The 14,736-nt window shown below is 51.6% G+C and overlaps 1 protein-coding gene across 1 annotated transcript in view; it reads right to left on the bottom strand.

The window, feature by feature from the left end:
- The window catches only part of GALNT16 (polypeptide N-acetylgalactosaminyltransferase 16), an 82,934-nt gene extending 81,832 nt beyond the window's left edge, over positions 1-1,102 (bottom strand). The window contains exon 1 of the mRNA XM_012926741.3: positions 344-1,102. The gene's annotated coding sequence lies outside the window, so the exon portion shown is untranslated. The remainder of the gene's footprint in view (positions 1-343) is intronic.
- Positions 1,103-14,736: the final 13,634 nt, after the last annotated feature.

A 14,736-nucleotide genomic window follows, 5' to 3' on the forward strand; every position in this document is an offset into this window, starting at 1 on the left:
GGGTGGGGGGGTGATAGCGAGAGAGACAGGAGCGCCGAGCGATCCTCACGGTCCTAATGCCCTTCAGCCCCGAGCGCGCGCGTCCCCCGGGCGCCCATTCATTCACGAGCACAGCCCGCTCCGCGCTCCAGCCGCCACCGGTCGCTGCGCCCCGGGAAGCGGAGGCGCGGGCCTTGCTTCTCGCGCCCGGGGACCCGGCGAAACGAACGCCCGCGGCCGAATGGCGACGGGCCAGAAGCCAGCCTCCTCTGCCAGAGCCGGCGCTCCCCGCCACCCAACCCACCCAAGCACCGGGCGGTTGCCCCCGCGCGGCTCTGCTCGGCGCCGCTTCCCCTGGACTCACCCCCGGCCCGAGCGGCCCTGAGTCAGCGGCTGGAGATGCGCGACCCCCGGGCCTGGGCCGCCCCGCAGAGAGCTGCAGTTCCGGGCCGCGCTTTCGACTGCGCTCTGGCGCGGGGTTCAAGGTGTGTGCGGCGAGTCCTTGGGATGAAGCGGCTGGGCCGGCAGGAGGCAGAGGCCGGAGTTGGTGCTGGAAGCCTCCGCAGCCCACGGTTCCGCGCTGCCTAAGGACCCGCCCTGAGGAGGGATTGGAAGCTGGCGCTCTGAAATTGGTGCAAGGAGAATGGGGTGGGAGGGGGTGCAGCCACCTCACGTCTTTCACTACCCAGGGGCTTACGGTGGCGTTCAGGGCGCTTCCCTCCACTCGCCTCGCTGTCCGCTGGCCACGTCCGAGGTATCCTCATCACCATTTCATCAACGCAGGCAAAGGCAGGCCAGACAGGCCAGATGATTCTCCCGCTGGGCTAAGCGGTAGACAGACCCCCATTCTCTCCGTCTGACACCACCAAAGTGCAAAACCCGATGGGGAGAGCTCAGACACTGACAGCGTGGAGTTTGCGCAGGCGGCCTGAGGGCATTAAGGAATGGCTGGGGCAGAGGGTAAGATGGACTGGATTGGTTACTGGCACACTCTAGGAACAGATGAGAGATTAGCAGGAGTTAGGCATCACAGAGGAAGAAAATGTATTGTGAAGTGATCTTCTGGGAGACTTCTCCCAGGAAGTGGACAAATTCCTTGACTAAATTCCAAAGGGGAAAAGAAGGGGGGGGGGGGGACTGGGGGCTGCAGTCTGCAAAGGTAATGGGAGCAGAGATTCAGGGCATGGAAGTGCTTGATGAATTTGGAGAACCACTGCCCAGCACTGCACAGAGACCAAGATGCTGGATGGATTCCGTGGGAGCTGGAAGGGGGGGGCGGTATGTGTGGACTCAGGAGAGCTGAGTAGGCAGCCACGTTGTTTCCTGCTGGGAGTGCTGGGCACTGCAACTCAGGAAGACCTAGATAGCCCCTCCCCTCCAGTTTCCAAATGAAGCCACTAGTGCTGCCCCATCCCCACTTCACACAAGTGAAGGAAGGCAGCCTTGGTTGGTTCATTCCTTCAGCATGCAGGATGCGCCATGCCTGTGACAGGTGCACCCTATCCATTACTGAGAAAGGGAATGAAGCTCTTGGCTGCCTTTATGCTGCAGAAAGCCCGGGTCTCCACCATAACTGCGATTCCCATGCTTATCACAAGGATGTCTAAATTTGTCCAAAACCAGGCCCAGCAGCACTGTGAGCCTCTGAAAATAAGAATGCCCAAAGAGGTTCTCACAGGGATCTGTGACAGTAGCTGAGGGTCAGCTCTGTGACATGGCAAGTTACGCTGCTGCTTGCATTGCCAGCACCCTGTGTCAAACCACCGGCTCTGGCTGCTCTGGTCCACGTTCTTGCTAACATGCCTAGAAAGGCAGCAGGAGGTGGTTCAAGTCTTGGGTTTCCCACACCCACATGGGAGACCTGGGATGAAGTTCCTGGCTTTGGCCTGTCCATCCCTGGTTGTTCTGGCAATTTGAGGAGTAAACCAGTGGATGGCAAATCTCTTCCTTCTCTGTCACTCCACCTGACAGATAAATAAATCCTTCCTTCCTTTTTTCTTAATGATTTTTTTTATTGGAAAGACAGAATACACAGAGAGGAAGACAGTCCACTGACTGACTCCCCAGGTGACTATTGCAACAGCCAGAGCTGAGCCGATCCAAAGCCAGGAGCCAGGAGCTTCTTTCAGGGCTTCCATGCAGGTTCAGGGTCCCAAGGCTTTGTACCGTCCTCGACTGCTTTCCCAGGCCACAAGCAGGGAGCTGGATGGGAAACAGGACCACCAGGATTAAAACCAGTGTCCACATGGGATCCTGGCACATGCAAGGTAAGGACTTTTACCGCTAGGCTACTGTGCCAGACCCTCTTTTTGTTTGTTTGTTTAACGAGCCTGGAAGCCATAGCACAAGCTATGTGTGGTCACAAACCACAGTGGTTAGTGCGTGGACAGGCCATGGTGTTGCAGGAGCCAACCAGCCTTGCTTCCTAGGTCCCTATAGCCTAGGAATTTATTGTGACTGCAAGGCAGGCAGGGCTGATTTGTGTAGATGGATAAAAACTACTATACAATCACTGTTTGGGTCACCACAGGAATCACAGGGCAGAGCCAGCAGTCAGGGCAAGGAAAACCTTGTGCCTTAGGATTCAGGCTCCTGGACAGTCCTCCCAGGCAACTAAGAAAGGTAAAGGGACCTGTCCTGCACACCCCCATTCTCACACAGGCTCTAAGGGGTCAGTCCTAGAAGCCCTGAGGAACCACATTCGGCTGCTACTCTCTCCCCAGCCCACGCTGTGCCTAATGTAGATGCCCTTGGTCTTGAACCTCCTGGTGAAAGGCTCTGCCTCACCCCGCCCCCAGCATGGCTGGCTGGGGTTGGACCACACCAAGTGACAGCCCCTTGAGGACCAGGAGGGAGGAACTAGAGTTGGGCAGGGCTGCCACAAGGCTCATGGCTTACTCCCCAGGACTCCACTGTGAGCATGCTGCACACATCTACAGCTAACAGGGCACGCTCCAGCACTGCATCCTCAGGAGAGGGCTTCCTGCCGCTCTTGCCGGAAAGAGGCCTCTCTAGGTGTTGCATGTCACACCCAGTGCTCCTTTGGGTGGACGGGCACTTCTCTGAGGATGAGGCACACACAGGTTGCGGCTACTGTCACATGACCCACAGGTGCCTGTAGACATATCCCCTAGGGTCTCTCCAACTGAGTCATTGTAAACTTTCCAGTTTCTCTCAGGCATAGGTCACGTGTCCCTCCTCCAAACACACATGCCTCGCCCAGAACTCTCTGCCCCCAAGTGCCTTTGGCATGGGTCTTTATGGGGAGGGATAAGTAAGCAACAGGAGGGGAGACAGCGCAGCCCAGAGCAAGGCTCAGTGCACAATTAGACCCCTGTCATCCATCTGCAAATGCTGTCATGGGTCTGCAGAGTGAGGCATGGACAGCTATTAAACTATAGCAGCATTGCTGGGGAAAACAGGATGGAAGAGACCAAGGGAAACCCAGTGCCTGGCAATGAGCTCCGCCTCCTGGGGACCATTCTCACAGACGCTGCTGCTGACTGCTGGGGCTGAGAAGGCTTGTCTGGGGCACACAGAAGGCACTGGGCAGTGTTTCTCTCCAGAGCAGTCCCCAGGTGGATCTCTCCCGCCTTGCCTAGGATTCAACAGGGACCTGCTGAGCTGCTGTCCTGAGAGGACCTGTCTGTCTGCCCTGCCCGTGTCTGGTCTGAGCATGCTGGGTGGGGGTAGCCTTTGACCTAACAGTTAGGGTGTCCATCGCTCATATCCAAACACCTGGGTTCAGTACTGCTTCAGTTCTGGTTCTGGTTCCTGACTCCAGCTTCTTACTAAGGCTCCAGGCTGGCAGCTGTGAAGGCTCAAGAACACTGGGTTTCTGCCACCCTTGTGGAGGACCTGGATTGAGGCCCCAACCCCAGCCCAGCCCTATCTATGCCAGGCCTGAGGGGAGTGAACCAGCAGATGGGAGAAGCTCTCTCAGCTTCTCAAATAGATGTTTAAAAAGAAGGTGGTGGCTGCAATAAATGGAGAATATACTTAAGGATCTCAAAATATTCCTGTGAGGAAGAGTCTGGGGTCTTTTTTTTTTTTATTTTTATCTGCCTCTGTCAGCTGCCCACTCAAGCCCTTAGAGCCAGGCCCTTAGGAATACCTTATTTTTGATCATTTTTACATGGTTGATCAGGGTGGGAAGGATCAAGAGTTAGGGGAAAGTGGGTGTGATCATTGTTTCCAAATTTTCTATTTCTTCTTCCTGTATCTGGGGAAAGGGGAGAAAAAAGGGGAGAAGCCACACCCAGCCTCCCAACGGCCACAGTATCTGGGGATGGGAAAGGCCACCCAGTTTTGATCCAGGGTCCCAGCATGGTGCACGCTCTGAGGATTCTGCCCAACTGGTTTCCAAGTATTCTGAAATGCTGTTGATTTTGCTGATCCAAGGATGACGAAACCCAGGAGTCCACTGGCTGACACAGTCGACCTTAGAGTCTCCATTCACCCTGATTTTTGCTGCCACTGTTTGGCTGGGGTAGTTCTCCAATTGCTCTGTTCTCCTTCCTCTGCTATGGTGCTAGACGTCCTCTGTAGGCTCCAATGGACTGCCATATCTTCCATGTGTATCTGGACATGCCATCCACTGCTCTGTCTTTTCCAATGAAGAGGATGAGTTTTTGCAGGTGGGCTCAAAGGCCCAGGCCAGGCAACCTGGTCTCCACAGGACACCCTGCCCCCAGGGCTCACATACCGGGCATCCACAGTGCTCAGACTGGCATGCCTTGCCTCACCTAGGCATCCATCAGTGGTTGCTTCAACCTGGCTCTGTCCAGCCTGGCCCCAGTTCCAGCTCCTGCTGGTGGGTGCTGCAGCCTGATCCATTCCAACCAGCTCTCAGTCCCAGCCCTAATGTGGACTGGCTGGTGTCGTGGCCCAATCCAGCTGGTCCTGCACCCCATCCTGGTTCTCAGATTTACCAGTGAATGTTAAGAACTAGCCCAGCCTGGCCTGCCCCCAGACCTGACCCACATGCATGCCGGCGGGTACTATAAGCTGGCATGGTCTCAGCTGCTTCTTGCCTTGGTTCTTGCACTTACCTACAGGGACTGCATCCTGACAAAGCAGAGGAACATCTTTTTATTGATTGATTTATTTTTTTAATCAAAGATTTCATCACCTGCTCTGTATCAGAACAAGCTCCTAGGGGGAGGCTTGGAACAGACCCTGGCTCGATTTCCTGGAGACCAGACAAAAGACCAGAAAGAATTAGAGTTGAACAGACCTGTGACCCTGGCCCTGTTTTTCTTTCCATCTGATGCCTATAATGGATAACTCCATTTTCTCTTTTTGTTTTATTTTTACTTTTCATGATAGAGCTCCATAAGCTCAGGGATTTCCCCTTCCGCTCTCCCAACCCCCTCCCCCTCCACTGCTTTCCCTTATCACAATTGTTAAGTCCTTCAGCAAAGGTCCCAACTCCATCATTCTGCTAGCTAAGTGGGATACCTTTTTCCTGGTGAAGCTGGACAGCGGAAATAAAGAATGTTCCTGGGACTGGTATATATTTGAACCTCTCAGCTGGGCTGAAAATACCTACTGAGACCTTTTGGAGGGTAATTTCTACTCCCTTACCAGTCAAAATGACTGAACAGGAAGAAAAAGCTGTTAATGCAGGAGCTGTGTAACATGAGATCCACACTGCTTGGAAAATTTACCATTTCATAGCAATTGAGGGCTTTTACAGAGCCTGTGTTGACAGTCGGCTATGACCTGCTGCCACCCACCGAGCCACCCTCTGGGGCCATCAAAAGGCCCATCAACCGCCTGTCTTGGATACTGACAGTGCCCACCGTGTCAGGAGCTGGTGTTGGGGCAGGTAATTTTTAAAAATCATCCTGCTGTTTGGTCAGCACAAAAACCTTCCTCCTGGTAGCTGGTGGTCACCAGCTGGGGCCCATGGAGCCAATGGTGGCAGAGCTGTCAGGTGGCATGGGCTGGCACCTCACCCCCCTCAGTATCCCCACCCCAGGTCCACGCATGGCTCATTCTCTCTGTCTGTTCTGACATGTTTCCCTCCCGCCCAATCAGAAAATGCCTGCCCGCGCCTTCTGTCCAGCGCAGAGTCCTTGGACAGAGGTGGCGCTGTGCTGTTTACAGTCCCTAGCTGGCTGATTTGATCAACTGTTAGCTTCTTCTATCTTCTGCCAGTGTCTGCGTGCACATGCACACTTCTTTTTCTTTTTTTAAAGTTATTCTGCTTGCTTGAAAGGCAAAATTACAGAGAAAGAAGGAAAGTGAGATCCTCCATCCACTGGTTCACTCCCCAGATGGTAGTGATGGCTGGGTTTGGGCCAGGCCGAAGCTAATAGCCAGGAGCTTCCTCCAGGTCTCCTATACGCGTGCAGGGACCCAAGCACTTGGGTCCTCCTCCACTGTTTTCCCAGGCCGTACGTAGGGAGCTGGATCGGAAGCAGAACAGCAAACTGCCAGGCGTCCATAAGGGATTCCTCCACTGTAGTAGGCAGCTTTACTGGCTATGCCACAATGCTGACCCCTCTACTTTTCCACTGGAATTTGACTCTAGGCTTTTCCTAGAACGACCGATGCCTTTCCCAATATTTGTGTCCGCTGCAAGAAATATCTGAATTCAAACTTAATCATTTGTCATCCTTCCATCTCTAAAATCAAGTATCCCTACAGAGGCTGCTACCTAAAAACGGAACATGTGCCGTGTTCCTGGGAAAGTGGGATGATTAGGAGGAGGAAAAGCTGTGTTTTAGCCCTAGGTGTGCTATCACCCAGCCTAGGAACCCGAAAAAAGTCATTTACCTGGGCCTCTTTAGCATGTTTACAAGTAAGAGCTTTGGTACCAAAGTATTCGGAAGGTCTTTCCTGATGCTAATGAGCATTTTAGGGTTCTATTTACTAATTTGAATATTTCAAACTATTACCTTCCCCCCAAAAATCAGTGGCAATCAGGGCCAACACCTTGGCATGGTAGGCTAAACCTTACCCCGTAGCGCTGGCATCCCAAATGGGTACCCATTTGAGTCCTGACGGTTCCATTTCTAATCGAGCTCTCTGCTAATGTGGCTGGGAAAGCAGCAGGGTCCTTGGACCCCTGCGCCCACCTGGGAGACCCGGGGAAAGCTCCTGGCTCCTGATTTTGGATTGGCCCAGCTCCAGCTATTGTGACCATTTAGGGAGTGAGCCAGCAGATGGAAGATCTCTGTGTTTCCTTTTCCCTGTAACTGCTTTTATAATAAAAATAAAATAAATCTTACACATAGACTCACAGAATGACATGTACACTCAAGCAATTTAAAACACTCCCTTTGACTAAGAATCTAAACCCTGCAGATTAGCAGGGATAGCGAAGGAGAACGGGAAGGACGTGCAAAGAATTGGCACCCCAGGGACCCCTCTATTCCCTGCACATCCTTTCTTACCTCCAGGACCTCGAGCATTGATTTCCTCCTCACCTAGACATTGCTCTAAGAGGAACATCCTCCTTTCTCTTTCTCCCACCACAGGCCTCTATGTGGTTTGGGTCCCAGGGAAGATGAGCCCAGCCAGCAATGGAGCTATAAGCCAGCTGTCCCGGCTGCCCCACAGGCCGGCAGGGATCCTGACAGGCACACCCCAGCCAGCTTCCTTGACTGTGCCACTCTGCACAGTACAGCAGGGACTCTATTCAGAGGGTTCCACAGCACCGGCAATCCAAAGGGCACAGAGGCCTGAGACCAGCCATTCAAAGCCAGCCTGCCACTTTGTTTTCTGCTGCGATTAATGTGCACACAGCGACAAGGCAGAAAAAAAGGGCTGGAGATGAGAGGCAGGAAGGATTTTCCGTGGCAACCTTTTCTCCTTGGCACAGCGGGGCTGCTGCCTCTCCGTCCACCTCACCCACCTCGGCTTTCTCCTCTTGGCCGGCTCCTTATTAGCCTTTGCTCACAATGTCTCATCCCCACCAGCCTTCCTTCCCTGCCTCCTTCTCCAATTGTAACCCTGGATGGGTGCTGGCCCATCACTCATCTGCGCCTTCCTCTGGTCCCTCTCATGCTCCCACTTGTGGCTAACCTGTCGCCAGGCCACGCTGCCAAGATGAAACTGCCCCATCTGGAGCTGTCACCTGGACTCAGCTGAGACTGCTAGAGGCAGGTTCCAGCTATTTCCCCTCACCACACCCTATGTCTTCCAGGAGCCAACACAGCCAGTTTCCCATTCTCAAAGTGCCTTCCCTTTGCATTGTGTCCTGTTGTGAATTCAGAGGTCACAGTTACCATATGCTTGAGGTCACTCTTAGGTCTCGTGACCCGTCTCTGTGGCTGGGGTGGAGAGAGACCATGCCGCACTGGGACTCTGCACGTCCTCTCAATAAACACGCCCCTGAGCTGACCCAGGGAGACAGGGCCATGCTGGAATGCTGGCTGCTGCCTCTAGGGTCAGCGTCTCCCGCCTCGCAACTGCACGCCCAGCAGGGATGGAGCTGCTCCCAGCAGTCAGGTGGGAAGGCAGCGCAGTGGACATGCACAGACCCAGGAGAGGAAGAGATACAGGGCACAAGGAAAGGTAGTTTCAGGAGAAAAGGCTGAAAGCCAACACCAGCATAGGAAATATTAAGACCAGAAAGACCTGAAGAGAAACCGTGCAGAGAGCAGTACTGTGGGGTCAGAGAGGAGGCAGGGGGCCAGCCGGGCAGCTGGAGGCCAGAGGATTGGCACGGCGTCAATCTCCCGGGAAGGGGTCACTCACCTTCCAAGCTTCCAGGCTTATTGGCTGCAGCAAGCACAATCCATTTCAAACAAGCCATGCGTTTCGCCTCATGTTTCCCTGCCCAGAAAATGCTGCAGCCAGAGGCTGAAGAAATCAGTTCCAGCTTTAGAACCTCAGGCAGAGACCTTGAGGACCCCTGCCCCTCTTGAATGGCCCTGCTTCTAGCCTCCCCTGTGCAGGCTGTGTCCCTGGCACACTGAGCACAGCTCTGGTCCTCTGCAATGGGGACAGACCTTTGTCCTCAGGCTTGCCAGAGAGCTCATGCTGCTTAAGTGTGATAGCTCTCAGAGGGAGCTTCCTGGCCAGTGGGGATTTTGTAATGAGCGCTGAAAGGTACTGGGTGATGCACCTGGAGCAAGACAAAGAAGGCAAAAGAAAGGGCTTCCCCAAGGAAGCCACACGGAGCTTGACCTGGAACACCAAGTGCTGAACTCCTTTGCCTGGACTGAAGGCAGGACTGCTGGGCACCTGCCAGAGGAAGTAGAAAATAAGTCTGGAAGCTACAAGGCCCCAAGAAAAACCATTCACCAAAGCTTTGAGGGTTAGCAGGTGAGCAGACTGTCTCCCTAGCCCTTAAAGCCAATGAGTAAGGACCCAGTGTGATAGTCCAGTGGCTAAACCCTCGCCTTGCACGTGCTGGGATTCCATGTGGGCACTGATTCGTGTCCTGGTTGCTCCACTTCCCATCCAGCTCCCTGCCTGTAGCCTGAGAAAGCAGTAGAGGACGGCCCAAAGCCTTGGGACCCTGCACTCGCGTGGGAGACCTGGAAGAAGCTCCCGGCTTCAGATCAGCTCAGCTCCAGCCATTGTGGCTACTTGGGGAGTGAACCAAAGGATGGAAATCTGCCTTTAGAGGAAAAAAAAAAAAAGAAAGAAAGAGGAAACACTGCAAACAGTTTCATAAAAAAACAAAACAAAACAAAACAAAACAAAACAAACAAAACAAAAACAGCCCAATGAGTAAAATATTGCTAGGTAAGACAGGTAAAGGATTTTCAAAAAAATTCATGGGGTCTGTGTTGTGGTGCAGCAAGTTAAGTTTCCAAATGGGATTTCAGCATCCCAACGGGTGCCAGTTTGAGAACCAGCTGCTCCAATTCTGATCCAGCTCCCTGCTAATGCACCTCGGAAAGCCATGGGACATGCCCCAAGTGCTTGGCTTCTGTACTTATGTGGGAGACTCAGAAGAAGCTCCGGGTTCTTGGCTTTGTCCTGGATATCCTAATGTGTCAATCATCAGCATGGATCCATTCATTGGTAATACAGGATTTCAGGGTTCACATGAGTTTGGGGAGTCAAATCCTGCCCACCTGATAAGAAAAATCAAGGAAATGTGGGCTGTAAAAACAAAGCACATTTACAATCTCTCTAAAGGGTGTGCAATACACAAATAATAGTGACACAGGGACAGTATTGTGGCACAGAGAGTTATCCCACCACTTAGGATACCACCATCATATATCAGAGTGCCAATTCAAGTCTAAGCTACCCTAATTCCCAAACCAGCTTGTAGTTACTTTGCCTGAGAAGGCAGGATCACGTGGCCCAATGTGCCTGGACCCCTTCCACCTAAGTGGGAGACGAGGATGGAGCTCCTGGATTCTGGCTCTGTCATAGTTCAGCTCTGGCTGTTGTAGCCACTTGCGGGGAGGGAATCAGCAGATACCATGTTCTCTTTCTGTTTCAAATAACAGTAACACCAGCTACCTTCCAGGAGGGAAAGGACGTGAGAGAACTCCTTTTTATTATGTATTTCAAAAACATTTTTGTGCTATGTGACCATCAGACATGTTTATAAAAAGTTAATTTATGAAAATTAACTTTATGAAGCTTTACAGGAGCCAAGTCTACTAGATGTGACACAGGGGCGAACTGCCTGGACCCAGACCTCTAAGCCTCGATCATATTTGTGACCAGGATTTACTGTTTCAGAGTAGACGAATGGACAACTTTTCAATCCCAAGTTGCCCATCATCAGGTTCAAGGATAGGTTCTTTCCTGTGATGTTAACAACCCTGGTCCTGCCCAGAACAGGCCATGTGGGAAGTTTCCTGTTGGCATACATTTGGCATGGGTCAGGGGCAGACCAGGCTGAACCAGTTCACACCACCCACTGGCGAATCCGAGCACCAGGAGAGAGTGTGGGTCGAGCCAGGTTCGGTTGCGACAAAAACCAGTGCAAAAAAAAAAAAACAGTGCACATTACGGAATGCCAAGGTGAAGTGACCTGTACCGGATGTGACCACAGCGCCCAAACAGCACGCGTGAGAACCAGGGAGGGAGGAGGCAGAGCTGGCAGGGGGAATGTGGAGGGGCCCCCTTGCTAAACAGCTATTCCCACTGGAGAGCATGAGCTGGGATGGGGTAGACCAGACTAGGCAGGGCTACAACACCTGTGGGCCTCATGTGGACTAGATCAGGGAAAAGCCAGACTGAGCTGATTGTTCCTACTGGTACAAACAAAAATTAGAGTGTGTGAGGGTTGGTTGGGTTTAGCCACAGCATCAGCTGGCAGAAGCTGGCACAGGGGGTTAATTCTGTCAAGTTACACTGCAGAACCCCCTGCAGAGTGCATAATCCGGGAGTGGGAGTGGCCTAGAAGGGAAATAGTGGGCTCCTCCTCTAGGGTTACCACTCCCACTGGAGGGCAAGAAAACCAGGACAGGGGCTGGGGTGGCTAGACAGAAAAGACCCAACAGCATGTGTGTAGGCTAGATAGTCGGGCTGGTTGGGTTGAACTAAGCTTCAATGCCCATTGGCATGTATGAGCGCTGAATGGGATGTGGGACAGACGGGACTAGTCTGGCAAACCAGGATGGGGGGGCGGGCCTGGTGGGGGTTATTGTGGGTTGCTCTGACTAGGCTGCAGCCCACATTGGTTTGTGTGAGGGCCGAGTGTGTGCTGAGAAGAATCAGGCTGGACTGCAACACCCATTGGTTCCAGTGGAAGACAGGGCTGAAATCAGAACTGTCCCAGCAATTGCAACCACCAGCTGATCAGGGTGATGGACTGTGCCGGCCCCGTGCTTGCAAGTACACACAAGAATCTGGTCTGGGAACAACTCACACAAAGTTTCTTTGGGGATCTCCCCAACAGAACTGCCAGACTCAGAACCCTAACCATGAAAAGACAGAGGACAGAACAAGTCAATCAACTACCTTAACCATATGTTGGCAATGGGCAAACAGAGACCCTAAGATGGACTATGTCAATCAGTGGATTCTTCAGTGACCTCATCATGCTTGGAATGGCGAGATTGGCAGCAATTCATAACTGTTGAACTATCAAAATCACTTAAGCAAGACCCTCAGAGCATGTCCCACATCAGGGACCTGGGATGGGTGGGAGACTAGGTGGGGCTTCTCCCTTTATCTCCCTCTTTACCCAAGATACATGACAAAAACAATGTGGGAATAATAGTCTTACCCACTTTCCTGTAGCCCTTGAACCTTTTTGCCCTAATTAACTACGTAAAGAATGTCAAAAATAAAGAAAAAAAAAACAAACAAAAAACCTTGGTCCTGGATGGTTATAGGGATGTATGCGTTTGTCAAAACCTGTCAAACTGCACTCTTGAGATCTGTGTACTTTGCTGTAGTTTCATTGTGCTTCCATTGGATAAAGTATTGTTAGCAACATCATTCCAGTCCTTGTGTCAAAAATAAGCCAGTCACTGTATGGAGGGTTTGGGGGGTTGCTGCTTCAGAGAAAGCTGTTGTTTTAAGAAAACAACTCTTTTGGACTTTTTCGCAAAACTCGCTGTTTGGAAACCACCACCATGAGCATGTGCTTTTGGTTAAGCATTCCATGGCTGAAACGCAACTCGGGGCTGAAATGCCGAGGAGATGAGGCAAAATCTTGGCCAAGGTCAAGTTCTGATGATAGTTTGAGAGGACAGCAGCCAACTGCTCTGCACTTGTACAATACTTGATGGTGGGGCAGGCCAGGGGAAGGTTGGGAACTACCCCAAGTCCTCTTACGCTCCGTGGCAGAGCCACCTTTAGCCTTGTCTGTTGGATCCAAGAACTCAGAGGAAACCATATGTGCTGTAACGCAGACCTGCCAAGCCTGCAGGGCCAAACGTGCACATCTTGATTAGGAAGCAGCCGAGTCAGCTGACTGGGGCTTTAGCTGGCTCTGTAGATATAACAAAGCTGGTCAGAACTTTAGATCAATTAGGGCCCACCTGGAAGAAGGCAGAGACACGAACCTGAACTTCTTTTAAAGTGTGCTCACTATTTCTGGAGCAACAAAAGATGACTGCAAGTTGGCAGAAACTAGGGGCTCCTGTGCACATCTTGGTGACAACGGCTGTGAAGAGATCTGAGTTGAGCATACTTAGAACAACCGGGTGCTAACACACAGAAAAGCCCATGCCATGTGTCCACCACGGAAACCAAGTGCACAGATGGTCTGGAAAACATATCTGTTGTCGGTGCATGGAAACTGGCGACTCAGAGACACACCTCACAGGATGCAAATCTTACATTTCACACATGCCTATCTGAGCTGCTCCTCAGGCCAAGGCCAGGGTGAGCAGGGCAAAGTCCACAGAGGCCAGGGTCAGACAAACGAGTCCACAGACTGATTCTGAGTTGGTCATGTTTCAAGACTCCCGGATGGACAACAGTGGACCAAACAGTAGTAAGAATAAAAGAGGGCGGGAGGAAGTTTTTACTTATCAGCTTAATGTTTGCCTTTGAAGTGCCCAGTTTTAGTCAGTTCTCTATCAGTGACGTATTATTATTATTAATTTCCCTTCACCTGAAAACCTCAACCATGTCATGTCCTTTCAGAGCAGCGCACAGCTGTAACCTTCGCGACAGCATGCATCCTGTTAGAAGCCAGGAGGGATGGAGCAGGCCCTGTGACACTCCTGACGCCCATGCACTCATCCAGTGTCCAAGGGGCCTCCAGCAAGAGCTGGCCACAAAGCTGAGCAGGAAACAACACATCAGAGACACATGGAGAAGTTACAGCACAGGGAGCGACTTGGGCAGCTCCTGGCAGGCTGCTGGAACAGGACAAGTCTGCCTGTTAGCCCTGCTCTGCCACCTGAAGCAACACCACTCACAAACGGGCCAGGCAGAAATCTGGTCAGGACCCAGATACAATGTGGGGAATGGCTGAGAAGATCAGCCGAATCCTAAACAGAGCCTTTGCTGCATTGTGTGACGGTTATTTTTTTTTCAAGTAAAGGTCATTTACTTACTTACTTATTTATTTATTTAATAGACAGGGTTACATAGAAAGGGAAAAACGGAGACAGAGATCTTCCATTCACTGGTTCACTCCCTAAAAGGCTGCAACAGCCATGTCTGAGCTGGGTCGAAAATTAGAACCAGAAACCCTGTCCTGCTCTCCCAAGTGGATGGCAGAGACCCAAGTACTCGGGTCATCACCCACTGCCGGCCCAAGCACATTAGCTGAAAGCTGGATTGAAAACATGGTTGCCAGCACTTGCACTGGCCCTTGGGTACTAGCACTAAAAGCAGTGGCTAACCCTCTGCACCGTAAGGCTGCTCCCCATAGAGTCTATGTAATATTTTTATGTAATTCCAATCAAGAGTTAATCAACACAAGAATCACCGCTATGCCCTCTTTTCGGCCAATCTCATCATCTCACCAAATTCCTGAGGGAACCAGGTACTCAATAATGACAGTCTTACAGTAGATAGGATGAAAGACCAGGAAAAAAGCTAAAATTCACTTAGAATACATAGTAATTGGTAAACAAGCATTTCTTCTATAAGAAAAAAACGAGCAGTTCTCCACAGGATGAGGCATAATGAAGGGAAAAAAAAGAAGAGAGAATGAAAGTTAAATTAAGAGGCAGGCTAAAGCAGGAAGGTAGCGATACCAAAACGTTACGGCCCCAAAGCAGCAGCAGCAGAGGGTGCTGGCAGCGGCTCCTTCTGTCTGCTGGGAGCCTAAGAGTCTAAAAGGACATTCTGTCAGCAGAACGTGGGCTGTCATCAGAGCTCTATTCACGACACAGGTGAGAACAAATCACTTACAATCACATT

The sequence above is a fragment of the Ochotona princeps genome, chromosome 26 (assembly GCF_030435755.1).
Source record: "Ochotona princeps isolate mOchPri1 chromosome 26, mOchPri1.hap1, whole genome shotgun sequence".
In the NCBI taxonomy this organism is placed as follows: Eukaryota; Metazoa; Chordata; class Mammalia; order Lagomorpha; family Ochotonidae; genus Ochotona; species Ochotona princeps.